We start from the raw sequence: 27,612 nt of genomic DNA, 5'->3' as shown, positions 1-27,612 counted from the left end.
AATAAAACCTTTAAAATTCATTTCCCCAAGGCAAAGACAAACCGAGCCTGACCAGAGAAAGAAGATTTAAAAGGAACAAACTCGGTACATTTTGCAGCAGTGCAATGGCAGGCAGCCCAGAGTGTGGGTGTCAGTGAGCCCCAGAGTGGAATTGTGCCATGGTGTTCCCCAGCAGCTGTGGCAGTGCAGGCCCAGCCAGCGCTGAAGCTGCAGCAGTGGCAGCAAGGCTTGGCCCCAGTGGCTGGAGATGGCAGAGGAGGGTGGCCAGGATTGCAGAGGATTCCAGCCGAGGATCTGTGGGCAGGCGCAGGGGCTTGGCCCACTGTGAAGCCCTGGCTGCTGCTGCGTTGCCTTCAGGGCAGGCTCAGGGGCGGCCTCCCATCCTCCTGCTGCAGGCGGGAAGTGCAAATCTCCAGGGCTTCAGAGCCCTTGAGGCCAGGCTGAGGGGTCCCCCCATGCTGAGCTGTGCTGGCGGCTGTTTGTTGCCTCAGGGACACTTGGCATGGGCTCCTTGGCCACCAGTGGTGCTGCTTTGCACTCCTTAGGCAGGAGTCGATGTCCTGGCTGGGTGTTGGCAGCAGCAAAGTGCCAGGGCAGGCTCTGTGCCAGCCCAGCTTCCTGTGGGAGAATGTGCTTGATATCTGCTCCAGTGGTTGCTGAAGCAGTGAGAATTGCTTTTGCCCCCCTGTTAGGTGCCATGGTGTTGTCAGAAGATGTTGAAGCCTTCCTGCTCAGGGCATTTCAGTGCCAGGCTCTCACAAGCACCCACAGCTCCATGGGTTGAGCTGAGCATGTGACAGTGCATGCACGGGGCGGTGACCTGCGCTGTGTCTGATTCCCTTTCCTTCCCTGCCCCGGAACCTTGTGTTGCTTTTAGACACCACTTGTCCTGGTTGCTTCAGAGTACTTTGGAGAGGCTCCATATCTAATTTTCCCTATTTTCCAGGGGCTGCCAACACTTCTAGGTTCACTTCAGATAGGCCTCATTAGACATTTGACACAGAGGTACAACAGAACCGGCCTCTGTATCCCTTTTAATAATATTAATTTGTGTTACGAGTTTAGTGATCAAATCCCTTCCCAATAAATCATGATAACAATTAGGAGCAAATAAAAATTCACGCATTTCAAACCCATCTCCCGGATCTACTAAAAGTGATTGAATAGAACCATACATCTTTCCCACTTATCCCCTCACTAATGAAACATATTTTTAGCATTTTCCCGCCTAAGATCTAAGATTCAGAGTGGATTTAGAGACCCCTGTGTCCATCAGGAAAGGCCTCCTCTCAATGCAGACCTACCCTGAATGTTCTCAAGGGCTGCAGTGTGGAGGGTCCCTGGTGTGATGGGAGCTATGACAGCCCTGCCCATCCATGTCCATCAAGGGGTGGACTTGCTGGTCCTGAGGGTGCTGCTGTCTGTGCTTACAGTGTCCTTGTGCCCTGCAGCTGGAGCCCTGGTTCCTTGCCAGGGGCTGTTTAGGTGGGCTCTCCCCTGCCGAGGAGGGCAATGCCTCTGCCAGGTGCTTGTGGCCGAGCCCGTGCACTGGGTGCTGGGACCCCTTTGGGCCCTGGGGTTGATCCTTCAGGGGCTGTAGGAACTGTGCCCTGGCCTTTGCCTTCAGCTTGGCCTTTTGCTGCTCCCTTCTTGCACTCACCTGCTGTGCCTTTGTGCCCAAGTGCTGCAGGGCCTTCTTGTGCCACCCTGCAGCCCCCCTCAGTGCCTGTGGGTGCTTGTCTTGCTTTACAAGAGAGGTGTCTGCTCGGGAAGGCAGAAAAAGCCTCTCTTGGAATGGAGAATGCAAACCCCCTCCCTCTTAATTTCTAGACTAGTGAAATCAAGGGACTCTCAGGCAAAGATATGGGAATAGGAATACCAGTTCTTTACTAGTGTGTATAATAAAGCAAACAAACACCAACAGCTGCGGCACTGACAGCAAACAGAGCCCGGACCCAGTCCCGGCCTTTGGGCTGCGGTGCTTTGCCCTTGGGTGCAGTTCCAGGCACGGCCGGCAGGGGCGCTGGTGGCTCCCGCAGGGCGGGGACGCACATCCCTCCCATGGGAACCTCTCTGAAGCGAAATAGAGCAATCCCTTCATCTAACTCTTTCACTTTTTTACCTTCTCTAGCCTTTCTCCCATGTTTTGAGAAAGAATTTGGAGAGGGCTGCCTTTTAACTGAGCTCCTAGTGTTTCCATTAGGTGCTTCCTGTAGAGAGAGAGAGTTTCCTTGAACAGCCGGAGCTGTGGTTACCAAGGGGACGTAACTCAAAGCAGGACGAAGTCAGGGGAGGATATCCTGCCAAGGCTCAGTGGGAGTGTGGGCCGGGTCTGCTGCTGGAATCGCCAGAGGGGGATCTTCCCGTGGAGCCCGAGGCGGAGGGTGGGTAGCCCCCACATTGCTGATGGCGGCTGATCCAGCAGCTGCCGGAAGAGCAAAGGCAGGTGGGAGAGCCCAGCAGCAGCGGCGGTGCCCAGCGCAGGTGGCACAGGCAGGGCAGGCGGGGATGGGATGGCTGGGACCCCCCCTGAGTGCGGTGGGCGCGGTGACCTCGGAGCAGGCAGCAGGACAGAGCAAGCCCCTCTTCCCCAGCATGGCTAGCAGAGCGGCCGTGGGCCAGGCAGTGGGAGCAGGGCACACAAATTGAGCGACAGCGCCGGGGCAGGTGGAGCTGCCCTGGGCAGTGAGGCCGCACCTGGGATGGAAACCGGGGCAGGCGGAGCTGAGGCGGGCAGCGAGCCGGGACCCGGGACAGGCGCCTGGGCCGCGAACGGAGGAGGCAAGACCTGCAGAGGATCCCACTCTTTATGATTTTTCCTCTTGTTCCCTTCACTTTCATTTCCCCCATTTTTTTTTTTTCCCCCTCTGGTGTTTCTGATACTTTAAAGATTTTTATTTTCCTAAAATCTCCTGTCTAACATGTGGCATAATCTCTTTCTTCTAGATTAAATGAAATTTTTTGTACAAATAAATCCAGAGACTAACAAATCTAAACTTCTGCATGGATGCTATGAAATGGTCAACCAGCTAACTCATGACCTCCAAATGTTTTTTTTCTCTTCACCTTTTTATTTCTTTTTTGGCAGATTAAACATCTTTCATTTACTGGCTTTGCAACTCCAAAAATCCCAGTGCACCCATAGTTCCTTAAAAAATGATCACACAAAGCTTGAGTACCCCAGTGGGTTTTCTGATGCATGTCTTCTAATATTTTCTTAGAAGCACATTTTATTAAGTAATTGTCTTCCATCAAGAAGTTTCCATTTCCCTGATTTATCTTGTTCACTTCCTGTCGTGTTTAAATCTTTTTTTCTCGGCTTCCCTAAACTTTGGAATTTCCAGTTTTTCCTTGTTTGGAGTTAATGTTAACATAACTCTTTCATCTCCATTTTCTGCTGCATCCTTAGCTTTGTGCTCTGCCCCCAGTTTGCCCAGTTTGCCTCTCCTTTGGCCCGGGCCGGGTTCCCCCCTCCCGCAGCGGCTGGGAGCAGCCGAGAGCCCCGCGCTGCCCATCCCGACCTGTCCTGGCTCCATCCCCGCTCCTGCCGCGGGCTGCGAGGGCTGCGGGAATGGGGCACCGAGGATGTGGCTGCTGCTGGTGGAGGAGGAGGAGGCAGGGAAGGGCAGGGATGAAGGGGGAGGAGGAGGTGGGGTTAGAGGGGAGGAGCAGGGGGAGGGATGGAAGAGGAGCGATGAAGGCAGAGAGAGAGCTCGATGGAAGGAGGGGAAGGAGGTGGGGTTATCGAGGAGGAGGAGGAGATGGGATGGAATGGGGGAGATGGAAGAAGAGAAGGAAGTGGGGGTAAGACAGAGGGGGAGGAGGAGGGGGGAAGGAAGAGGAGGAGCGGGAGGAAGCGGAGGGACAAAGGCGGATCAAGGCTGAGCTGAGGGAACCAAGCAGTCGATCCCTGCCTGAATTCGCAGCCCCCACCTGTGGGATCATTGTCCCCCCAATCGCGCCGGTGAGCTCAGCCGGATATCCCGGGGGGGTCACTGGGTTGGGGTTTTTGGGGGGATGTTTGGAGAATGAAGAAGTCCAAGGCTGAGCGGAAAAGGCCCCTTGGGGGGACATCGGGGGGTGGCGGTGGCGGCTGCCGGCAGAGGCAGCCTGGAGGAGCAGAGCCCTGTGTCCCCCAGGAGCCCAAAGTGGGAGCCCAGAGAGGGGGGAGCGCCGCCATTGGCAGGAGCCTCAAGAGCCTGGAGAGGGGCAGGGGGGACTCCTTGGAGCCGCTGCAGCCCAGAGCAGAGAATGAGGGGAGAAGGGAGCCCGGGAGCCCAAAAATCCCCGGCATCCCGAAATGGGGAGAGCGAAGCGGGAGGAGCTCTTGGCATTGCTGGGACTGCCAGCAGCCTGGGCAGGGCGGGCACCGGGCACAAGGGGACCCCCAATCCAAGCGTGACCCCAGCAGGTGGGACAGGGGGGAACCTCCTGAACACCAGAGGGGAGGGGCCAGGGACGGGGAACTCCTGGGAGGCTTTTTCAGGGCTGAATCTTGGTGTTTGGGAGGTTTTTCTGGAGCCCAGAGTGCCAGTGACTTGTAGAGATGGACTTGGGCAGAGGGACCTTCAAACTCAACATGCTCATCCCTTGTTTTCCCCAAACCAGGATTTCCCATTGCCAACTCCTGGGAGGCTGCGAGGAAGCGGAAGATGCCCCAGGACAATGAGGTAGGTGAGGGGGAAATCAGTGTGTCTGGAATCCTTAAAATGAGATGGTTTTGGGAAAGCTGCAAAAGACAAACCTCAGAGACAGTAGAACTGATTTGAGCTTTGCAGGAGCCAATATATTGATCAGCAGAAAAATTGTATAAGAAGTAGAAAGTTAGGAGAAATAGAACAATGGTCTGTGCATTAACACTTATCTAGAATAACTCCGTAACCTGCGGAAAAGTATATCTAGCAAGATATTAGGAAGTTCCAAGCTTAATACTGGAGCTCTGTGCATTGTTTTTTAAGGCTTACAAGCAGGTATTGTACTTGAAATAAGCAAGCATTTTTTTAACCCTCAGTGTGCTTAGAGTCCTTGGATAGAACTACTGTCAATATGCTTTTGCTTTGTGTGATTGGTCAAAAACCTTTTAAAGTAAGTTTTAACATGAAGTCCTTTGTCTGCTACCTGTGAAGTGAGCTACAGGCATCTTCCCATTGTCATAACCAAGTAATGAGACAGATGGTTGGAAAATCACACAGCTCAGGACGCATTCCCAGCAGTCCAGTCCTGTTGGTGGTTTGTGCACAGCCCCGAGCTGGCGATGAGTGCCCCTTTCCCCTCTGTGCTTCTCCATCTCCCAGCCCAGCACGGCCCTGGCTGCAGCTCAGCCCTGGGGGGATCTCCTAGCCCTTGCCTGTGGCACGGAGGCAAATCCCATCCTGTCCTTGTCCTTCCTCCCCCAGAGCAGGAGCTGAGCATGGAGAGCAGGGAGGACAAATGCCCGCGGCAGAACCTGGTGGGAGAGGCCGTTTTGAGCGGCTCCATGGCACAGGAAGCCAACGGGGAGGAAAAGCCCCGGAGATGCCGCACGAGGAGGGGCTGCAAACGCAGCTGGCGGGGATCTGAGGGGGAAAAAGCCAGCCTGGGCCGGGAAGGCGGCCGGAGATGGAGCCAGAGGTCAGAGCTGGTGCTCCATGAGCAGCTCCATGATGGGGAGAAGTCCCACACGTGTGTGGAGTGTGGGAAGAGCTTCAGGTGGAACTCCGAACTGATCAGGCACCAGAGGATCCACACTGGGGAACGGCCCTATGCATGTGGGGAGTGTGGGAAGAGCTTCAGCGTGAGTTCCAACCTGATCAGGCACCAGAGGATCCACACTGGGGAGAAGCCCTCCGAGTGTGGGGAGTGTGGGAAGAGCTTCAACCTGAGCTCCAGCCTGATGAACACCAGAGGACCCACACTGGGGAGAGGCCGTACAAGTGTTCCGAGTGTGGGATGTGCTTCAGAGAGAGCTCCAGCCTGGTCATGCACCAGAGGACCCACACTGGGGAGAGGCCCTACGAGTGTTCCAAGTGTGGGAAGAGGTTTCCGACCAGCTCCCATCTGCTCCAGCACTATCATATTCACAGAGAGGAGAGGCCCTTCCAATGCCCCGACTGCGGGAAGGGATTCAAGCGCAACTGCACCCTCATCACCCACCAGCGCATCCACACTGGGGAGAAGCCCTACGAGTGTGATAAATGCAGGAAGAGGTTTCAGAACAGCTCCAATCTCCTCCGGCACTATCGGATTCACAGAGAGGAGAGGCCCTTCCGCTGTCCCGACTGCGGGAATGGATTCAAGCACAACTGCAACCTCATCAGGCACCGGCGCATCCACACTGGGGAAGAGGCCCTACGAGTGTCCCCAGTGTGGGAAGAGCTTCTCACAGAGCTCTAACTTGACCCGACACCAACGGAGGCACCACTAAGGGAAGCCCTGCGAGTGCCCCGAGTGTGGTCAGAGCTTCGTGCGCTGCTCCAGCTCCATCCCCTGCTGGAGGAAGCACTTTGGGCACAGCCCTGGTCACTCACATTCCCTGTGATCCATGTTGAGAACACACCTGGCTGCTTCTACTTTTTGTTTGGCCTTAATTTTCCTCTACTTCACCTTCATCCTTTAAAAACACCCAAAACTGGGTTAAATGAAGGAAATTGATTGAATATATCAGAAGTTCCATAATTTCTCAGTTGTTTTAGCGGGAATTTAGGATTTGGGGACTGGTTCTGTATGGAGTGCTGCTGTTGCTATGGGGCAGGAATTTAATGTCACCCTTCTTGTGTTGCTAAGAACTCCTCCCCTGACCCCAACCCCAACTCCACCCTTGGGATACCCTATAAAAACTGCACTTCCTGTGCCCTGTCTTTGGGTGGTAAGAAATGGATTCCCAAAGGATCAGCCCTATTCCTACTGGATTCCAGAGGATCACCCTCATTTTTCACTGAATTCCTCGAGGATCAACATTTTTCACTGGATTCCAAGAGGATTCTGACTCTGTCACTGTTGTTTTTTTGTTAGTACTGCTGCATTTGTATTTTTAGTTTTTCCTAATAAAGGACTGTTATTTTTAGTCCCATATCTTTTCCTGAGAGCCCTTTAATTTCAAATTATTTTCATTATTAATATTATTATTATTATTAGTATTAGTAGTAGTAGTAGTAGTAATCAAAGGATGGGCCATATAAAATAGTCCATGAAATATGTAAATGAGTTTATTGTTATGCATGAGGGTCTATGAATCTGCAACAGGCTGATGTAATCAAGCCAGAATAATTGAGGGGTTTCCCCGAAAATAACTGGGGGGTCTTGGTGGCCATAACAACCTTTGCTCGATGGTCCTTGTCTCGCATGACATCAGCCTGTTGCCTATTCATAGACTCTTTGCATATCCATAAATGCATTTACATATCCTAGGAACAAAATTGGCTTCATCCTGTTTGGGGTCCCACCCCCATCCCACATCAATTTGGGGGTCCCACCCCCTCCCAGCTCAATTTTGGGGTCCCGACCCTCTTTTCCCCACTCTCCCTCCCCTTTCCGATCGTTCCCCCAATCCCCTCCCCTGTTTGGTTTTGGGGGCTCCAGGCCCCTCATGCTCCTTTTTGGGGTCCCGACCCCGTTTTGGATTAATTTGGGGTCCCCAGCCCATCCCCAGGGTCACCTTGCCCCCCGACACCAAATCTGCTCCTGGCAACTGATGAGTCACCAGCGAGACACGCTCTGATTGGCTGGAAATTACCCCACGCGGTCTTTGAGTATTTACCGTAGTGAGAGGCCTTGGTGTGTGGCTGGCAAGTGATGAGTCAGAGTCCGGCCGGGAGCTGATTGGCTGAAAATCGCTGAGCGGGGCCAGTGCTCTGAGTTTGTGCCCAGCAAGTGGAACGTCATCAGTGCCGCGCGTCGTGATTGGTCGGGAGCTGTTTTGGGGTGGGGACGTGAGGAACTGGGTTGTCTTGGGATTTCTTTGGGTTTATTTAGGGTTGGTTTGGGGTTTATTTGGGGTTATTTATGGACTAATTGGGCTTTATCTTGGGTTTTACTTGGTTTATTTCTGTTTATTTGGGGTTATTTGGAAATATTTGTGTTTATTGGAAGTATTTGGGTTTGTTTGAGTTTACTTGGTTTTTTTTGAAATTACTTGGGGTGCTTGGGGTTAATGTTATTGTGTATGGGTTTTTTTGGGAGTACTTGAAATCATTTGGGGAATTTTGAGTTTAATTTGGGTTTTTTTGTTTGTTTTTTTGGGGTTTTTTGGGGCATTTTCTGGTATTGTTTAGGGTTTTTTGGAGGTTCTTTGGGGTTTATTTCGAGTGTTTTGCGGTTATTTGGGGTCATGTGGGGTCAAAAAATCCGTCAATGTTTCTCCTGCAAAACACGGGAATTTTTCCTTAAAAATCTGAGATTTTTTCCCCAAAAAACCGGGAATGTTCCCTTAAAAATCCATGACTTTTCCCAGTCAATAGTGACGTGCCCCGCCCCAAACCATCCAATCACCGCCCTTCATCTCTTAAATTAACAAATCACGGTGCACCTTGCCCCAAACCAACCAATCACTGCGAGTCTCCTCTCAGAAAGTCCCGCCTTCTTCGCCTTTATCCAACCAATCACCGGGCGCCTCCCCTCGACAAAGCCCTCCTCCCGTGCCCCATCCTGTCAATCAGCACACCCTCTACGAAACCAACCAATCACCGGGCGTCTCCCATCAGCAGCTCCCGCCCTCCCCGCGTGTACCAGCCAATCACTGCTGAGCCCAAAGCAGCGCCCGCTGACCCCAGGGCCGGGCATGGAGCGGGCACCCCCTCCCCCTCCCGCCCCCGGGACCCCCTCAGGGACCCCCGGGAGCCGCCCCGGGCTCAGGCGGGTCCTGCGGGAGGCGCTGGAGAGAGCGGGGGAGGCGCTGGGAGAGGACGGGGGGCTCCGGGAGCTGCTGAGAAGGCGCAGGGACAGGTGAGGGGTCCTGGAGGGGTCGTGAGGGGAATTTGGGGAGGGGTCTTGAGGATGTTTCAGGGGGATTTGGGGAGGGTCTGGGGGGAACTTGAGGGGGTTTTAGCAGGGTCTGGGGGTGTTGGGGGGGAATTTAGGGAGGGGTCCTCGGGCTGTCACGATCTATCATCACGGACGGGTTTTGTGATGGTTCATGGATTTGATCTCAGGGTGCAAAAAGAACTGACACAATACAGAGGGGTTTGCAATGATAATCGAAACAAATGCACCTTTATTGAATGAGCACAGCAAAATGCGATAGGGGGATTAAGGGAGAGAAAAAGATGGGGGAAGAGAGAGACAAAAGAGAGAGAGAGAGAAAGAGGGGATAGAGCTACCAAACGTAGAGACAAAGTCCTTTGGTCCAGTCCAGTCGAGGATCCGCCTGTTACGTCGGGGAGATCTCGAAGTCTCTTGCTAACTCAGAGGTTTTTATTATGATAACTCCATTGGAAATTGCAAGGGAGGGGATAGAGATACAATAAGGAATAGATGTAACAGGTAGTCCATGCTCTCAGCAGTAACCGAGAGCCATTGTCTTCTTGGTCCAGCGGTCACATCCTGCAGGCAAACATCTCGCTTTGGTCAGCTTGCCTCCCCCACACACCTGCCCCGGGCTGGGGGTTTCAGTCCCAGTCCTTGGAAGGAGCAGAGGGGCCTTTTCACATGGGGCTTCCATGTCTCAGTCCTTGATGGAGAGGCTCCTTCCATCTCAGTCTGTCTGTCACGGTGGTTGTAAAACAGGTGAGGGTCTTCTGTGGGGGGACCACCTGAAACTCAGGAGAAGTCCAGCCAGGCCGAGAGGTGGGACAGCTCCCAAGGCTGTTGTTGCAAAAAGGGCACGGTGCCCCCTTCTTCTCATTGGGCTCAGTGTAGCACACAGCAAACAACACCTGTGAAAACAGTAACTGAACACTGTGCTCTGGGGTCTCTAGGTCTTGTGGCATGTGACTTTCTCCTACAGAGGAGACGGGGGGCGGGGGTCTTCTCTTCAGTGGTCCTCAAATGACAATCGTGAGGCAGATGAGGGAAAATTCAGACAGACTCTCCGAAGCCACCACCCTTTGTCCCCCTCCCTTTTCCCAAATCCCTCCCCATCACCCCCAATAAACGGCCCCGGGGCCAACTGGGAAGCTTTACTGGGAGCACTGGGAGCAGGCACTGGGCGGGGGCAGAGCGCCAGCGGGGCTGGGGGGACACGGGAGCCCCCCAAAATCAGCGGAGCAGGGACGGAGCGGGGGGTCCCGGCCAGGCCCGAGCCCGCGGGGAGGGGCTGCGGCCGCCGCCAGCTCAGGAGCTCTGTGGGCAGAGAAAAGGGGGTGACACCGGGCTGGGGGCCCCGGCGGGAGCGCACACGCTCCGCCACGGCGGGGACGCCACCCCCGGCACCCGCCCTGACCTTCTTGCGCAGGGAGAAGCCGAGCCCCAGCGCCAGGAAGACCAAGCCCAAGACGAAGCCCCCGATGCCCGTCAGCATCTTGCTGCGGGCAGCGTCCGGCGGCATCTCTGGAGGGTCCGCAGGGCTCAGCACCCCCAAAACCTCTCACCGACACCCCGAGCCCCTCCCAGCGCCCCCCCTGTGGCCCTCAGCCTAGCCAGGACCCTCTGAAACCTCCCCCCGATCCCTTTTTGTCCTGCCCAGGAGCCGCCAAAGCCCCTCCCGTCCCTCTCAGCATCCCACAGCCCCCTCCCAGTTGCCCCCAGGGCCCCAGGACCCCCAAAGCCTCTCGCAGTCCCTTGGCAGCCCCAGCAGGACTCAGCCAGAGCCCTCCCAGGCTGTGCCCAGCACAACCGAGCTCAGGGCGAGCCCCGCTTTGCCATCGCCGATCTCCTTCCAGCCCCTCGGGGCTCCTGCGATCCCTCCCAGTCACACCCAGCACCCCCAAACTCCCTCCCAGTCACACCCAGCACCCTCAAACTCCCTCCCAGTGCCCACCAGGACCCCCCCAAGCCCATCCCATCCTCCCCAGCACCCCCCAAACCCCTTCCCAGCCCTTGCCCAGCCCCCAGCCCCTCTCCCAGCTCCAGCCCGGGTCTCTCCTGCTCCCTCCCCATGACTCCCAGCACAGCCCAGTGGCTCTGCCAGTGCCCCCAGGGGCTCCCCCGTACCCCAGTGCCGCCTCAGGGGCTGCTCCAGGCTGACGTGCTCCACCTGGCAGCTGTAGCTGAGCCCGCGCCGGGGCGGCGTTTCCAGCAGCACCAGCAGCTGGTAGGTCCAGTCCCCGTTGGGGACCACGTCGGTGGCCACCACGTGCTCCGAGAGCTCCTGCTGGCCCTGGAACCACCTCACCTGGATGGCAGCAGGGTAGAAATCCATCACGGAGCAGAGCAGGCGGCCGGGGCCGGGCTGGGAGCTCGAGGGGGGCACCAGCGAGATGGACACGCTGGGGGGCACTGGGAGAGACAGAGAAAGAGAAATCGGGACACACTGGGATCAGCTGGGGGACACTGGGAAAGAGAGGGGAGGGCTGGGGTGGGCTGGTGAGAGACTGGCATGGACTGGGAGTGACAAGGAATGGCCAGCGGAGTGTGGTGGGAGGGACTGGTGATGGGCTGGGATGGATTGGGAATGTACTGGGATGGAGTGGGATGGACTGGGAGGGAATTGAATGGCACTGGGAGAGGTGGGAGGGGATAGAGAGTACTGGGAGAGAGGGTGGAGGACTGGGAGTGAACTGGGAATAGACTGGGAATTGAGTTGGAGTGGGTGGGCCGAACTGGGAAGGACTGGGAGTAACTGGAAATGGACGGAGAGGAACTGGGGTGGTTTTGAGAGAAATGGGAGGAGATGAGGGGCCCTGGAATTGGAGATTGTGCTGAGGGAATGAACTTGGAATGAACTGGGAATGACCTCAGTAGGACTGGGAGGGACTGAGTAGGTACTGGGAGGGATTGGGAATGGACTGGGAGGGACTGGGAGGGAGTTTGAAGACTGTGGTGGCACTGGGAGGAACTGGGAATGAAGTGCACGGCACTGGGAGGCCGAGCCCAGCCCGGGGCAGTCGGCGCTGCGGGTCTGCCTGGCAACAGACGAGTCATCAGAGATTCGTGCTTTGATTGGCTGAGAAGCGTCAGCTCCACGCTCGGCTGAGCTGGAGGCGCGGGGAGGCACTGGGAGGAACGGGGATCGACTGGGCGAGCCACAAAGGTCAATGGGTGGGTCAGGGGGTTCCGGAGATGTGTTCAAGGAGCGCTGAGGGCTCTGGGTCGATGTCCAGGGAGGTTTTGTGGTGTTGCGGGGTCATTGGCAGGGCAGGGCCCGAGAGGACACGCTCTGCTCCGAGCTCACCTCGGCGCCCCAGGAGGAACGGGGTGGCCACCTCGTAGTTGTTCCGGCAGTACCTGTCCACCTGAGCCCTTTTGTACTCCAGTTTAGCCGAGTCGGTCTTCCAGGACTTAGCCACCTTCTCCCCATAGAGGGTGAACCCTACGTAGTGCCCCACGTCGCTGTCGAACATCGCGAACTGCATCCGGTTGTAGAGGAACCTCTCCACGTACCGCATCTTCTCCGTGCCGTTAATGAAGTGACACTCCGATGTTATCTGCTCCTGAAACACCCCTGTGAGTGTAGAACATAGATCGGGGGGTGCCCCCCCAGCACACCCCAGCAGAAACTGCAGAGCTCCGGGGCCCACCCCGGATCCCCACTCAGCACACCCTGTGCCCCACGGCCACCATGGGACCCTCCTGCCCGCGCTGCCCCTTCCTCTTTGCCGCCCTTCCCCCATTTCCCCTTCCACATCCTCTCCCCTCCCACATCCAGCCACTCCCCAAATCACTTTTGGGGTCCCATTTCCCCATTTTCCCACAAATCCCTCAATCCCCAGCCCCCTCGGGGGAGTCCCGCCGTCTCCCACTCCTCCCTCTCCTCCCCCCACCCCTCAGCCCCTCCCGCTCTCCCTTTGGGGAGTCCCCTCCTCCTCGCCCTCCATTTCGGGCTCCCCTCTTCGCCCCCTTTTCCACCTTCTCCCCCCCTGTCCCAGCGCCTCCCGCACCCCCGCTCACCCGAGAGCTCCGCGCCCGCAGCCGGGGGGGCTCCCAGCACCACCAGTGCCACCAGCAGGGCCCCAGCTGCCGCCCCTCGCCCCATGGCCGGGGCCGGGCAGGGAGCAGCAGCCCCAAAGCAGCCGCGCTGCGCTGGGAGCGCCAGTCCGGAGAAGGGCGGGCTCGGCAGCGCCGCGCGCTCTCATTGGTTGCCGCCGCTTCTGGGCAGCGATCAGCCACGGGCTCTGCCCGGCAACCGATGAGGCAATCCAAAGCCCCGACCTCTCATTAGCTAAGCCGCCTCCTGCCTGCGCTGCCATTGGCTGAGGCCTTTCCGGGACCCTGCAGCCCCGGGCTTGGGGTTTTTTGGCGAGGGGGAACCTTGGGGCGCTGGGCAGGTGGGGGCGGGGATGGAGAGGCGCGGGCTGTGGTGGACCAGCCAATCAGAGCCGCTCATTTCACAATTAACCCGTATTTTTGGGTTACTGAGCTCGTTCAGAATTTTCTGTTCGGATCCCTTGGTCCCGCTGTCCTGGTTTGAAAAGGAAGTGCGTTTTTTGGGATGCTGTGGTCAAACCAATCAGTGCTCAGATTTGAATATTGGCACCTGGTGTGGCCCCTGAGGACATGGATTCACCTCTGAGCACACAGGGGGTTAAAAGCGGAGAACTCCCAGGGGAAGCTCTCTTGGTTCCGGTGGGTGAAAGGTTCAGAGCTGCCCTGCCCGGCTGCGGGCTGGGTGCGGGAGGGGAAGCCATGCGGCCGGGTGAGGGGAGCCGGGCCTTGGACAGAGAAGGGAGCTGAAGGCCCCTGCAGGATGGAAGGGTGGAGGAGCACTGAGAGGCATCGGACAGCGGCCACAGAGAGAGAGGGAGAGCCGGTGTCTGTGCCTGTGCCACCTTGAAATTTGATATCTTCTGCTGGCAGCACAGCCGAGAAGGGGAAGGGGTGCAGAGAGAAGATGCCCGGCAGGGCCAGCGCGGGAGTTCTGGGCAGGCAGAGCCCGAGATTTTAACCCTTTTCTTGGATGATGGAAACCTTACAAATGCTGATCCTCCTGGAGCTGAATGAGAAGAGAGATAGAGATGAGATAAGAGGAGATGGGCCACAAGAGAAGTTGAGAAGACTCTTAGGCGGGAGGAAATGATGGATTGGCCTTTGGCTGGACTTTTCTTGTATAGCCATGGACAGAACCATTTTTCCTGTGGCACAGAGACTGCATTTAGGGGGAGGCAATGGCTCAGAGCCAAGAGAGTGCAGTGATGTGATGTGAAGGAGTGGCATGAACAGAGGTGGATGAGGAGGGTGGTGGTGCCCTCTGCCTTCAGTGAGGAAGAAGATCTTTGTTCTTGAGACCCCTCGGCCCCAGGGGGTGAATTTGGGAGGGATAGGTGTCCCAAAAGTGAGAGACTGTGCTCATTTCTGGAACTGGGCAAAGCATCCTTAAAAGGGGAACCCCAGAAGCAGCTCTGGTCCATGTGCAGTGGTGAGAGCACTGGGCATGGAAGGAAGATGTCACGATGGCAAATGATCCCCGGGCAGTGCCACGTGTGACACGGAAACACAAGAGGTCTCAACTGTGTTTCCTGGGGAAGCCTGTGGCCAAGAGGGACTCCTCTCTCCTTGATGAACTGAGAGTTGATTATCTGAGGGGTGGTGATGGACTGACAGTTGGTGACCTGAGGGGTGACAACTGCGAGTCCAAGGTTTTACCTTACTGTGATGTATGGGGAATTTGGCTGGGGGGAGGAGGAATGTTTGGAATGTTTTCATTGTTTCTGTGTGTTTCTTTTATATATTGTAAGTTAAGAAAGATTTTTTTCTTTGTATTCCAAAGCTGGAGCCTGTTTCGCTCTATTCCTGATAACATCTCACAGTAGACATCAGGGAGAATGTATTTTCATGGGGGCACTGGCATTGTGCCAGCATCAAACCGTGACACCAGGGAAAATGGCTGCTTGTGCCAGTCCATCCCCTTGCCCAGAAGGCACCCGCTTGTGTTTGGGCATGAGCTGCTGGCCACAGCCAGACGGGCAGCACCCGCAGCATTGCCCATCAGACGCTGGGCTGATGTTTTCATCCAGAGAGAAAGAAAAGCAGCCAGAAGCACACAAGGCAACTTGAGAGTATCTCTGTAAGAATGTCATTGTCCTGTGAAAGTCAATAGTGGATGGTGGGTTTGTGCTGCAGATAATCACTTCCGAGCAAAAATCATTCCAGGAAGGGACAACAGCTTCTGCCTTCTGACGGATACCCAGTGTGGCCACCAATTGCTCCAGGTGCTCCTGCCAACAGCCACCTGCCGAAAAGATCACACAGACACCAAGGCACATTGGCTTTGGCTGTCCTCTGGCAGAGATGTCCCCCGGGGCCACAGGTCTCTGTGGCAGGAGACAGGCACCAGCATTGGCAGGCTTTGGGCATGGCAAATCTCCTTTGGCAGGGACTCTTCCACAGCTGCTGCTGCTGCCAGCGCTGCATAGGGGACAGAGCAGCACTGGAGCTCTGGGCCGCACGTCCCGTGTCTGTGTCACGCCCCTGCGAGTGTGCCGGCCACCCAGCACCGGGACTGGTCCCAAAGAGGCCGTGGCAGAGCCTGTGGAAGGCCCCGGTGCCCTTCCTGCTCTGCTGTGCTGGCAGCCGTGGGGGCTCATTCTGCTGCCCTGAGCAGGCAGAGCAGAGGAGCAGCTGCTTCTTGTTTGGGCCCTTGCTAAAGTTCCTGCTGGGCTGTGTCTTCAACACTTGGGGCAAGGCCTTGCCTGCAAGTTGCGGCAGTTTGGGTAGGGTGGGGGTGTCCCCAGGGCACGTGGAGGCGTGTCCTGGGGCTCTCTGTGACACAGTGCACCATTGTCACTGTGGGATGGAAAGGGACAGAGTGTGCAAGGGTGACCCTTTGTGACACGCCGTAACATCGGTGCTGGCGGTGCCACGGTCACGCCAGAGTGCTGGGTGCACGCGACGGGACAGGACGGGACAGAGCAGGGCTGTGAGGAGCCCCCCCACAGCCAGCTCGTTCCTTGCTGACCCGGAGCTTTTCCGAGGCGTTCCCTGTGCAGGTGACCTCGAGGCCAGGCTGCGAGACTCGGGGACGTGGAGCATTTCCGAAGCGTCTGCCATCCCTGCGGCTGGTGCCCTCGAGGACAGACAGCGGGACTTGCAGTCCTATTTCCTTCCTGAGACTTCTCTCTTGCTGCTGCCCTCGAGGACAGACTGCAGGACTTCCTGTCCTGTAGCCTTCCCGAGGCTCTTCTGTTGCAGGTGCCTTCAAGGCACGACTGCAGCACTTGCTCATCTTCAGCTCTTCCGAGGCCTCTCTGCTTCAGCAAACACTCCTAACTGCAAAAAGTGACATCGAGCAGAGACCCCCCCAGCGTGCCCAAGCTGGCCTGGCTGGAGGAGGAAGAGGCTGGAGCTACCTCAGCACAGCAGCCCGAAGAACTGGAGCAGTTCCAGCTGCTGCAGGAGCGTGAGTGTCAGAGCTGGGCTGCAGGGCTGGTGTCTGTAGCCAGCTTGGCCCCATCCCATCCCATCCCATCCCATCCCTGTGGACATATCCATGGATAGGACAGAAGCTGGGCTGGAGCCCCTGGCAGCCGCGCTCCATCCCCCGGGGCATCCCGAGGCTCTCCCTGCCTGGGGAGCTCAGGGCTGGGCTGTGTTCTCTGGCCTCTCCCGCAGCCCCTCAGCTCTGGCTGCGCTCGCTCTTTGCCAGATGCAACCAAGGATGGGACACAAGAACAGGAAGCCGCCCGTGGCTGCTTGGGCAGAACGGCGCAGGTACCTGCGGCCATCCCCACCTGGGCTGGGCCTGCTGGCACTGCTCAGCCAAGGACCAGGCTTGGAGCGCTCCATGGATTCTCCCTCTCTTGCTGCCTTCTCCTGCAGACCCTCTGTGAATTCATCACGTGCCTTTGGCAGGAAGAGACCGCCAGTGAGCGCACGGGCGTCTTGGCCAACCTTCCATTCCTCGATGCCGAGACCGGTGCTGCCATGCTGGATTTGCTTGTGGAGAAGGGTGTCTCCAATCCAACACAAGTAAGCAGCCTGGGGCAAGGGCTCGATGGCCCCAGCAGTGGTGTGGCGCCTCCAGCCGGCTCTGCCGGGCTCCCTCGGCCTCTGAGGCCCGGCCCAATGCGGTTGGAAGGGAAGCACTTCTCAGGGGAAGTTGCTGCTCTGGCAGCTCTGCGAGTCTCCCCGTGCCCTCTGCAGGTGCCCGCCATGGTGAGGTACATCCACCAGTGGCTCACGGCCAATGAGTCTGCTGGGCACAGGCTGGACAAGGCCCTTCTGGAGCTGACCCAGGAACACCCCTGTGACGTGCTGATCACCCTCTTGCGCTGGGCCCCATCGTGTGACAGGTAGGGCAGCCCCACGTGCCTTGAGGGCTTAGGCTTCACTGGCCCGTCACCCTGTAGAGCCTGTCCCTGCTGGCTGCCAGACAGGCGGGCAGTTCCAGGATCCTCTGGCTCCTCTGTTTTCCAGTGCTGCCATGTCAGCTCCTGAGCCTGGTGCCACGCTCCCTCCCTGTCCCTCCAGGCCTGTACCCACGTGGGCTGACTGGCCGCTGCCGGCCAGGGGCAGTGGGCAGAGGCAGGGCTGAGGGCCAGCGCGGGGCCCTGCAGCTGCCCAGGCCACGGCGCTGTGGCCGAGCTTGCCCTGACACAGAGCTCCGACCCCACAGAGCTGCCGCCACCATGTGGGGAACCATCATGTCCTCGAGCAGGACTGCGGAGCTGGCGCTGCAGCTGCTCCTCCATGTGCTGAGCACCTGGCCAGTGCACAGCGTGTGCACCTCTGATGGGGACGACGCAGGAGTCTTTGCCCTGGCTGTGAGTTTCTGTTGCCGGCCTTTGCCAGACCCCAGGCCGCCTCTCCAGCAGCCAGCTCTCTGTGCTCCCCCCAGCTGCATCTCCCTGCCACAGGCACTGGGCTGAATCCTGCCTTAGGGGCAGGCTTCAGGGGCACCAGGCCGGCTGCTCCCCCCGTGTCTCCCCGGCCTCTCCCTTGCACGCTCAGGCCCTGCCACGTGGATGTCTTGGCACTGAGTGTTGTCTCTGGCTGTTTTATTTCTTGCAGGCAACTGTGGCACTGTGGAAAATCTTCAATCTGGCCTGGCGCTCGCCTGCCGTGCTGGAGTATTTCCCCAGTCTCTTTCTGCATCTGCTCTTCCAATCTTACATCAGCACGCAGGAGATGCCAGAAGAGGTTGAGACCTTCTGGCAGGGATGCCAGCAGCAACACGGCCTCTCCGCCAACCCCACAAGGTGCTCCGTGCCAGTCCTCCCAGTCTCCCCGTCCCTCCCATGTCCCAGGGCAGGAGCCGGGGCTCCCAGCGTGACCTGGCCTTTGCTCTGCACACAGCTTTGCGCTGCAGACCCTGAAGGTCCTGCTCTGCCAAATGCGCCATGAGCACGTGGTGCTGTCCATGGAACGCAAGCGTGCCTGGGACACGCTGCTCCGTGCCGACACCCACCACTGTGCAGTGGGTCTGCTGGCCAGGTGAGACCTCGTTGTCCCCACCGCCCCTCTCCTTTGTGCCCGCAACGCCCCATGCAGTCCCGGTGGTCATGGGCGGCAGGGCCTTGTCACAAGGGAGGGATGAGCAGACTGGAAAAGGCCGGCAGAGGAGGGTGCCCGGGAACAGCCGTCCCCCAAAGCACCCCCGGGGTGCTCGGGAGCAGAGCAGAGCTCTGCCAGTCACCCCTGGGAGAGGATTGCCCGTCCGGCCCAGGAGCAATGGTGCCTTTTTCTCCCTGCCAGGGAGATGCACCGTGTCTCCATCATCTGGTGCTGTGGCATGGCATCCTGCCTCTTTGAGCTGCTCAGCCAAGGCATTTCAGACTGGGAACTGCCCGCCCTGGCCTTCCTGGTGGAGGTGAGCCCCATGGCCAGCGCTGCCTGGCTGAGCTGCCTCCCAGCCCTCTGCCCTCTCGTAGCCACAGCTGCCTGGGACGCTGCCTGTGCTCTGTGCTGCTGCCTTGGCTCGGCCCTGTGCACTTCTGGGCTCCTGCCAGCTGGGCACCTCTGTGCCTGCTCTGTGCCTTTCAGCTCCTGGATTGCCTGGACTTGAGTGAATGCGGTGAACAAGTCCTGGAGATCCTGACAAGGCACCTGCAGAGCCAGTCCAGGGAGATGCGTCGCGTGGCGCTCCGAGGCCTCGTGGTACTCACCTCGATGGTGAGAAGGAGGCAGCAGCTGAAGCTGTGCTGGCAGCGTGGGGCTGGGGCAAGCAGCCCCTTGGGCTTAGCTGGGGTTTAAAACTGTGGCAGCTGCTCCCAGCTCTCCAGGCTCGCTGTTCAGCTGCCTGAATGCTTTGGGACAGGCCTTTGGCCTCTGAGCCCTGCAGCAGCACCAGCAGCAGCAGCAGCAGCAGCAGCAGCACCAGCACCAGCACCAGCAGTGTGGGGTTGCCCAGCCTTGTTTTCCACACAGGATCCAAGCATGTACAGCCTGAGCGAAAGCCTTGTGAAGCTACTGTGGGATAGGGATGAAGACATCATGGAGAAGACCCTCATTGTGCTCAGCCTCCTGATGCTGCAGAAAGACCTGGCAATAGCCAGCCCCATCGCCCTGCAGCTGGCTGAGGCGCTCTGGCACCTCTTTGACAATGTGAGGCTCTGTGCCCCCAGCCACGGGCACTTGGGTGCTGCCTTGGGCCTGGGCACAGGGGGGCCTGCAGCAGCGGATGCGGAGGGCTTTGGCTTCCTTTCCAACAGGACAACAGCCTTGTGCAGCTGCTCTCCATTCGCCTCTTCCAAGACGTGATCGCTTTTGTAGTGGCAAAGGGAGAAAAGCCCCTGAAGAAGCCTGTGAGCCAGAGCCTGCTCCCACTCTTCTTCCACTGCCATGATGAGAACCAGTGTGTGGCACAGGTGAGGCCTCCTGGGTGTCCCCATGGAAGGGGCTCAGCTGTCTCCCCACCCCCTGGCATCTGACGGGCTCCAGCCTCCTCCCAGCCCTGGCACAGAGATGCGGCTCCTGTGCCCTGGGCTGCGGTGCCATCTCTGGGTCTCTGCTGCTCTGCAGGCCTCTCGGGAAACGCTGCTTTCTGCAGTGAGCTTCCTGACGGAGCTGCTGCAGACGGATCAGATGTGGAGATTTGCCGAGTGCTTGGTAAGGACAGCCTGGAATGCCCAGCCCAATCCCTGGAGCAGCCGCCTGCCCACGGCGCCCAGTCTGTGGGGCTGGCAGCTGTGCCCCCTGCCCAGTGCCGCACGCAGGGACACCGGCCTGCGCCCCACACGCCGCTCCCTTCCCTGGGCCGTGCTCCTGCTCCAGGCTCCTGTGGCCCCAAGGCCGGTGCCGACGGAGCCCCGAGCCAGCCGGGCTCTGCTGCGGGGCGGCACCGCGGCTCGCCGGGCCCTGTACCCCGTGCCGAGCCCGGCGCCTGCGGCTGCTGGCCGGGCCTCGGGGCTCTGTGGGCAGGGGGAGCAGCGCCGGCCATAGGGAGCGCCCAGCCCAGGGACAGGGCCCGCATCAACCCTTTCCCTCCGTGCCCTGCCGCTCTCTGCAGCTCAGGCAGAGGACAGGAGCCGAGCGGCCGAGCACCTGCGCCTGGCCCTGCCCTACCTGCGGAGTGCACAGGGGCCCCTGCGAGAGGCGGCCGTCAGGTTCATGGGTGAGCGCCAAGCCCGGCTCCCTCCCCGGCCCGCCCCATTGCCGCAGCTCGGCCCCGGCCCCGCCTGCTGTGCCGGCAGCAGGATCCGGGTGCGGGCATGGGCAGCCCCCGCTGGCCTGGGCATTGCTGCTGCCGCCCTCTGGCAGCCGTGCCCTGGGGCGGCAGCGTGCGCCAGGGGCCCGGGCTGAGCCCTGCTGGGCCAGCAGGGCGTGTGGCCTCAGGGCTGGCAGCGCCCGTGGGCGGCAGCTGTGCCTCTGAAGGCAGGACATGCTCTGTGTTCCCCAGGGATGGCCGGGCGCTACCTGACAGGGCAGCAGCCGCAGTTCCGCATCATCTGCAGCGGTGAGTGAGGCCCGCGGGCTCTCGGCGGGGGCTGCCGCTGGCAGCTGCGTTCCCTGGCCCGCCCGCCGACGGCTCCACTCCCTGCGCGCCCCAAGGGCAGCGGGGCCACAGCAAAGACTCATTGCAGGGGCCTGCGGGACATTCCTGGCCAGCCTCTGCCAGCTCGTCCTTCTTGGCTCCTGCTTCCTCCAGGCCGTGCCAGCAGCTGCATGGCACGGACGAGGCTGGAGGCTCTGCCCAGCTCCCGGCAGATCCAGCCTCTGACTGTGCCTCTGTTTCTCTCTCTGCAGCCCTTCAGGACATGACGGATGACAGCAGCCCTGCCATCTCATGCCTGGCGCTTCAAGCTCTGCACATCCTTTTAGCTGTACAGAGCGTTCCCTCCTCCCGGCTCCAGAGGATGCGAGACCAACTGCGCCGCCTCTGGAAGTCGCGGCCTTTCCTGTGTGCCCGTGGCTGAGTGTCCTGCCGCGGCGCTGTGCAGAACTGATCCGGGAGGCTGCGTCTGCTGGGGCCGCCTGAGCCTGCGGGGAACACCTCTCCTCTGCCAGCACTTCCTTTCCCTTCACCCACCAGAGGAACATTAAATTGCTGTGTTGGATAGCCGGGTGTCCAGGAGCTTTCTCTTGGTGCACAGTGTCTTCAGGCCAATGGGGAAGAGGGGAAAGGCTGCTTGGTCTGCGCAATTTGCCCGAGCGTGTGGTGCGGAAGGGAAAGTGGCCAAACGCCCCTTGGCCTTTGGTGGTTCCTGCAGGAATGTTTTTGTTCCTGCATCAAGTTTTCTGGAGCTGGGGGAACAAGTGTGTTCCGTGTTGTGAGAGTCTGTCTGAAATATCCCTCGTCTGCCTTACGATTGTCATGGAGAGAGACCACCAAAAAATTAAAACGCTCGTTTGCTGATCCGGTGGCCGGGAAAGTCATGTGCCTGAGGCCTGAAAGCGTTGCTAAGTTGCTGTTTTCACAGATGTTGTTTGTTATACGCAACACTGAGCTCACAGGGCATCCTGCCCTTTTGCACAATAGCTCTGGAATCCTCCCTACCTCTCAGCTTGGCTGGTTTGATCTTTAGGGTGGTCCCCTCCTCCAAGAGAAGACCGTTCATAACCACCGTGACAGACAAGTAGAGATGTAAGAAACCTCTTCATCAAGGGACTGAGACATGGAATCCCTATGTGAGAAGGCCCCTCTCACCTTCTTCCAGAGACTGGGACTGAAAGCCCCAACTCGGGGGAGGTGTACAGGGCGAGGAAGGAAAGCTGCCCAAAGCAAGATGGATGTTGCAGGTGTAGGCAGTGGACAACGAAAACAATGACTCTCGCCTGCTGACAAACTTGGACTGTGTGTACCCTTATTTCCCACCCCCCCCCCCCCCCCCCCCGAAGATACAATAAACTACCTTTGTTTCGGCTGCAAAATCCATCCCCCTTGCCCCAATGAAAAAGAGTATAATTGGGGTCCAGATGAACTGGGCCTCTGAGACTTCCCCGATGCAACAGGCGGGTCCTCGACTGGACTGGACCAAAGGACTTCGTCTCTACGTTTCGTAACTCTATCCCCTCTCTCTTTCTCTCTCTCTCTCTTTTGTCTCTCTCTTCCCCCATCTTTTTCTCTCCCTTAATCCCTCTTTCGCATTTTGCTGTGCTCATTCAATAAAGGTGCATTTGTTTCGATTATCATTGCAAACCCCACTGTACCGTGTTGGTTCTTTTTGCACCCTTAGATCAAATCCATGAACCATCACGAAACCCGTCCGTGAGGATGGATTGTGACATCCCCCGAGGACCCCTCCCAAAATTCCCCTCCAAAGCACCCCCAGCACCCTCAGACCCCTCTAAAATCCCCTCAAGTTCCCCTCAGACCCTCCCCAAATACCCCCCAAACATCCTCAAGACCCCTCCCCAAATTCCCCTCACGACCCCTCCAGGACCCCTCACCTGTCCCTGCGCCTTCTCAGCAGCTCCCGGAGCCCCCCGTCCTCTCCCAGCGCCTCCCCCGCTCTCTCCAGTGCCTCCCGCAGGACCCGCCCGAGCGCGGGGCGGCTCCCGGGGGTCCCTGAGGGGGTCCCGGGGGACGGGGGGGGAGGGGGCGCCCGCTCCATGCCTGGCCCTGGGGTCAAGGGGCGCTGCTTCCAGCTCGGCTCTGATTGGCTGGAGCAGCGCGGAGAGCGCGGGAGTTGGTAACGGGAGACGCCCGGTGATTGGTTGGTTTCGTAGAGGGCGGGGTGATTGACAGGAGATGGGCGGGGGAAGCAGGCTTTGCTGAAGGCAGGCGCGTGGTGATTGGGTGGATAGAGGCAAAGAAGGCGGGAATTGCTGAGGGAAAACGCCCGGTGATTGGTCGGTTCAGGTCGAGAGCGGCGAGAATAGCTGAGAGGAGGAACGCGGTGATTTCTTTGTTCGGTGTGTGAGAGGCGGGCGTGTCTGAAGGGAGGCATGCAGTGATTGGTTGGATCGGTGCACAGAGAGGCTGGTGTTCCCGAGGGGAGACCTGCGGTGATTGGTTGGTTTGGGGCCGGGCGCGCTGCTATTGGCTGGAAAAGTCCGGGATTTATAAGAGAACATTCCTGGTTTCCTGGGGGAAAACTGTCGGATTTTTAAGGAAAAATTGCCGATTTTTGCAGTAGAAAATCACCCGGAGCTTTTGACCCTAAGTGACCCCAAATAACTCAACCCCAAAACACCTGAAAAAAACCCCAAATATCCCCAAACAACCCCAAACAATACATAGAAATCCCCGAAAAAACCCCAAACAAATCCAAAGAACCCCAAAAAACGAAAAAAACCTCCCCGAAGTTAAAGTCAAAAAAACCCAAATGATATCAAGCACACCGAAAAAAAAAAACCCCATATACACCAACATTAACCCCAAGAACCCCAAATAATTCCAAATAAACCCACATAAACCCAAATAAACCCAAACAAACACTAATACTTCCAAAGTACCCACATAATTCCAAATAACCCCAAATAAACAGAAATAAACCAAGTAAAACCCAAGAGAAACCCCAATTAGTCCATAAATAACCCCAAATAAACCCCAAACAAACCCTAAATAAACCCAAATAAACCTCAAGAAACCCCAGGTCCTCCCGTCCCCACCCCAAAACAGATCCCGAATAATCAGAACGCGCGGCACCGATGCACTGGCCCCGCTCAGCGATCTTCAGCCAATCAGCGCCCGGCCCGACTCTGACTCATCACTTGCCGGGCACAGACCAAGGCCTCTCACTGCGGTAAATACTCAGAGACCGCGCGGGGTAATTTCCAGCCAATCAGAGCGTGTCCCGCTGGTGACTCATCAGTTGCCAGGAGCGGATTTGGGGAGGGGGGGAAGGTGACCCTGGGGATGGGCTGGGGACCCCAAATTAATCCAAAACGGGGTCGGGAGCCCAAAACGGAGCAGGAGGGGCTTGGAGCTCCCAAAACCAAACATGGGGGAGGGGACTGGGGGAACGATTGGAAACGGGAGGGAGAGCAGGGAAAAGAGGAGGGTAGGACCCCAAAATTGAGCTGGGAGGGGAATGGGACCCCAAAATTGAGGTGGGAGGGGAATGGGACACCAAAATTAGGCTGGGAGAGGTATGGGATCCCAAAACTGAGCTGGGAGAGGGATGGGACACCCCAAATTGAGCTGGGACGGGGGTGGGACCCCAAACAGGACGAAGACAATTTTGTTTGTTCCTAGAATATGAAAATGAGTTTATGGATATGCAAAAAGTCTATGAATATGCAACAGGCTGATGTCATGGGAGACAAGGACCAAGGGGTGAAGGTTGTTATGGCCTTCAAGACCCCCCAGTTATTTTTGGAGACACCCCTTAATTATTCTGGCTTGATTACATCAGCCTGTTGCATATTCATAGACCCTCATGCATAACCATAAACTCATTTACCTATTTCAGGAACTATTTGACATGGCCCATCCTTGAGGGTGTCTCCCCATTTCAGGAGCCTCCACTGGAATGGAAACTATATACCCCCTGCCTTTGATTAATAATAATAGTAATAACAATATACTAATACTAATACTAATACTGCTACTACTACTAATAATAATAATTTGAAATTAAGGGACTCTCAGGAAAAGATATGGGAATAGAAATAACAGTTCATTATTAGGAAAAATTAAAAATACGAATGCAGTAGTACAAACAAAAAAACAACAGTGACAGAGTCAGAATTCTCCGGGAATCCAGTGAAAAAGGCTGACCCTCTTGGAATCCAGTGGGAAAAGGGCTGATCCTTTGGGAATCCATTTCTTACCACCCAAAGACAAGACAAAGGCAGTTTTTACAGGGCATCCCAAGGGTGGAGTTGGGGTTTGGGTCAGGGGAGCAGTTCTTAGCAACACAAGAAGGGTGACATTAACATCCTTCCTCTTAGCAACAGCAGTACTCGACACAGAACGCGTCCCCAAATCCTAAATTCCCTCTAAAACAACTGAGAAATTATGGAACTTCAGATATATTCAATCAATTTCCTTCATTTAACCCAGTTTTGGGTGTTTTTAAAGGATGAAGGTGAAGCAGAGGAAAATTAAGGCCAAACCAAAAGGCAAAGCAGCCAGGTGTGTTCCCAACATGGATCACAGGGAATGGGAGTGACCAGGGCTGTGCCCAAAGTGCCTCCTCCAGTGGGGGATGGAGCTGGGGCAGCGCACAAAGCTCTGCCCGCACTCAGGGCACTCGCAGGGCTTCCCTTAGTGGTGCCTCCGTTGGTGTTGGGTCAAGTGAGAGCTGCTGGAGAAGCTCTTCCCACACTGGGGACACTCATAGGGCCTCTCCACAGTGTGGATGCGCCGGTGGGTGATGAGGGAGTAGTTGTACTTGAATCCCTTCCCGCAGTCGGGGCATTGGAAGGGCTTCTCCTCCAGGTGACTCTGATAGTGCCGGAGGAGATTGGAGCTGGTTGGAAACCTCTTCCCACACTTGGAACACTCATAGGGCCTCTCCCCAGTGTGGGTCCTCTGGTGCTGGATCAGGCCGGAGCTCTGGCTGAAGCACATCCCACACTCGGAACACTTGTACGGCCTTTCTCCAGTGTGGATCCTCTGGTGCCTGATCAGGTGGGAGCTCAGGCTGAAGCTCTTCCCACACTCCCCACATTCATGGGGCTTCTCCCCAGTGTGGATCCTCTGGTGTGTGATCAGGTGGGAGCTCCGGCTCAAGCACTTCCTACATTTGGAACACTCATAGGGCTTCTCCCCAGCATGGATCCTCTGATGCACAAGCAGGTGGGAGCTCTGGCTGAAGCTCTTCCCACACTCCCCACACTCGTAGGGCTTCTCCCCAGTGTGGATCCTCTGGTGCTTGATCAGGTCGCACTTCCACCTGAAGCTCTTCCCACACTCCCCACACGTGTGGGGCTTCTCCCCATCATGGAGCTGCTCATGGAGCACCAGCTCCGAGCTCTGGCTCCGTCTCTGGCCGCCTTCCCGGCCCAGGCTGGCTCTTTCCCCTTCAGATCCCCGCCGGCTGCGTTTGCAGCCCCTCCTCGTGCGGCTTCTCCGGGGCTTTTTCTCCCCGTTGGCTTCCTGCGCCGTGGAGCCGCTCAAAACAGCCTCTTCCACCAGGTTCTGCCGTGGGCATTTGTCCTCCCTGCTCTCCATGCTCAGCTGCTGCTCTGGGGGAGGAAGGACAAGGACAGGATGGGATTTGCCTCCGTGCCACAGGCAAGGGCAAGGCGATCCCCCCAGGGCTGAGCTGCAGCCGGGGCCGTGCTGGGCTGGGAGATGGAGCAGCACAGAGGGGAAAGGGGCACTGACTTCCTCCTCACCTGCCTCAGTGTCCCGGGGCATCTTCCTCTTCCTCACAGCCTCCCAGGGGTTGGCAATGGGAAATCCTGGTTTGGGGAAAACAAGGGATGAGAGCGTTTGTAGGAGGGTTGGGGGGTAGGACAGTCGGGACGGACAAAGACGAGAGATCTCGGCAGCCAGGACGTGGAACTTGCGGTTTATGCAAAGGGCCTGGGTGCAGGGCCCTGCTTGGAGCTGCCAGGCACAGCTCGGAGCAGGCCCGAGAGAAGAGAGGGGTAGAGAGGATGACAGGGTAAAAGACTAAGACAGGCAAGAGCATAACACAGTAACATTCCCATTACAACACAATAAATTTTCTTCTGCGTTGAATATTCTATTTCTCACTAACCAATCAAGTACAAGATACAAATCCTAGAGCATTTACATACAGCCTGTAAGAATCATTACATCACCATAATGTGTTACATTTTAAACCCTAAAAACTCCTCTTTGGGCCCCTTCTGCTGAGCTAGTAGGGTCTGGATCTCTCTGCGAGCAGAGGGAATTGTTTCATCAAAAGGGGATTACCTTCAGTTGGGCCACACCATTATTTTCCAGTTGTTCACTAACTAAGGTATCTCAAAGCTTGCTTTCATTTCAATCTTCCTTATACATTCTATATTCCCATAATCTTTTGCAAGACAATCATATTTATAAGGCTTTCCTCTTTCACATCCGCCAACACACATTGAGTTTCAAAGTCCCTTTTGCCCAAGTCCCTCTCTACAAGTCACTGGCCATCTGGGCTCCAGAAAAATCTCCCAAACACCAAGATTCAGGCCTGAAAAAGCTTCCCAGGACTTCCCCGTCCCTGGTTCCTCCCATTTGCTGTTCAGGGGTTCCCCCCTGTCCCATCAGCTGGGGATCACGCTTGGATTGGGGGACCCCCTTGTGCCCAGTGCCCGCCCTGCCCAGGCTGC

The 27,612-nt window shown here is 57.3% G+C and overlaps 1 pseudogene; it reads left to right on the top strand.

Annotated features, from left to right (window-relative positions):
- The first annotated feature begins 5,642 nt into the window (after positions 1-5,642).
- LOC128945559 (zinc finger protein 850-like) overlaps positions 5,643-27,612 on the top strand; it is a 223,040-nt pseudogene continuing 201,070 nt past the window's right edge.

This window comes from Melozone crissalis, unplaced genomic scaffold (assembly GCF_028551555.1).
Source record: "Melozone crissalis strain CALT ecotype California unplaced genomic scaffold, PUWL_Pcris_2 ptg000066l_1, whole genome shotgun sequence".
In the NCBI taxonomy this organism is placed as follows: Eukaryota; Metazoa; Chordata; class Aves; order Passeriformes; family Passerellidae; genus Melozone; species Melozone crissalis.
Note: the sequence above shows the minus strand (reverse complement) of the source record. Positions and strands in the feature narration are given on the sequence as shown.